General features: G+C 39.6%; 1 protein-coding gene across 1 annotated transcript in view; it reads right to left on the bottom strand.

The window, feature by feature from the left end:
* The window catches only part of LOC116388635 (serine/threonine-protein kinase prpf4B-like), a gene marked incomplete at its 3' end in the record, with an annotated part of 3456 nt that overhangs the window by 1350 nt on the left and 548 nt on the right, over positions 1–1558 (bottom strand). The window lies entirely within an intron of this gene.

Raw genomic sequence — 1558 nt, 5'->3', positions numbered from 1 at the left:
AGTTATTAACAGAAATCCAAATGGATCAGGTTCATAAGCAATTCCTGTACATTTTGGAAAAGTCGTGAATCGTCAATGTAAAGTGTGTTTAAAGGCCTTTTTAGGTCCATGGGGACTTTTTCAGCTGTATCCACTGGTGGTGTATTGAATTACTTTACAAAATAACTGGAACACCGTCTATTAAAGTGCAGTACAAGTCAAAGCAAAAATACCCCAAACTATGGCCAGAAAGCTTTGTCAACACCTCTCTACCGCTCTCCCAATATCAACATCTCATTGTAAAATACTCAAAAGAGCGATTCATTGCACTGCTGTTGTATTAGTTTGCATGAGGCTGCACTGTTCCTGTCCAACCCTCTGAGTATACACTCTGTAGACAGTTTATTAGGTGCACCGAGCTCAAATGAATATAATCTAATACAACAACCCTGCAATCCATCTTTCCTTCATGAAGGTTATAATGTTGAGTTTCTGTTGAAACTGTTTAAGAGATTCAACTTTACGGTCAGTTTGGAGGATGTAGTTTGTGGTGCTTTTGAATTGTATCTTGCGTTATACTGCTGCCCTGTGTCAAAATCTAGTATGATGCCTTTACTATTTACTGTACTCTCAGTTGATATTATGTATATGCTCAGGCATATTTGTGTTTAATTAAATAATCGCAAGTTAACAGACAGTTTAGGTAGGCTGGTTGGTTTATGGGGCTCTGGGCAAACTGGGTTGGGGGGGAATGTGAGCGAGGGAGGCTCATTAGAGACTCCTATCAGGTTGATCTGTCCCTGGTTATACATGGAGCTGTTTCATTGATATGAATGGTGTGGACAAAATATGAAACGCCTATCGGCACAATGGACTTCAATTCAACAGAACCACAAACTACAGCCTCCAAAATGACCATAAAGTTGAATCAATGCTTCTCTAAAACAGCTTAGGAATTATTGCATAGCTGTTGTTAAAGACTGAATTATAATTTGTTTTAGCTTGGTGTACCTAATAAACTGACAAATGAGTGTTCAGATGTCTGTTAACCATTCACTGTTTCCTAGTAAAAGACAAAAAAATGCACTGAGAGAGAGACACGTCTCAGTGTAACGCAATACAATTCAACATCACCGCAAACTGCAGCCTCCAGAAATGACTAAACCTGAATACATAAACTTGGTGAAGGTGGGATTGATTGCAGGAATGTTGTGGTAGTTATAGGTGCAAGCCTACATAATAAGCTGGCAGGTATTTTGTATACAGGCAGTTATGTTTATATGCCTTCACCAACGTTCAGTATTAAAGAGCTTGCTTCAAAATCACACAGTAGCATGTTACCCTGGTATATATATATATATATATATATATATAGATGGATAGATAGAGATGCAGTCATGCCCGTACACCTCCCCGCCTCAGCCCATTTACTAGAGGTTTACTTCCACTTGGGTGAATAGTAGTAGTAGTAAAATACACTGCTTATCTATCTGCTGCTCTGCCTCAATCTCCTCCCCTCACGACTCCCCCACTTCTCTCTCTCTCTCTCTCTCTCTCTCTCTCTCTCTCTCTCTCTCTC

The sequence above is a fragment of the Anarrhichthys ocellatus genome, unplaced genomic scaffold (assembly GCF_004355925.1).
Source record: "Anarrhichthys ocellatus isolate YVR2014 unplaced genomic scaffold, GSC_Weel_1.0 scaffold17, whole genome shotgun sequence".
Taxonomy (NCBI): Eukaryota; Metazoa; Chordata; class Actinopteri; order Perciformes; family Anarhichadidae; genus Anarrhichthys; species Anarrhichthys ocellatus.
The sequence above is the reverse complement of the archived record's forward strand: the minus strand, read 5'-3'. Positions and strand labels throughout refer to the sequence as shown.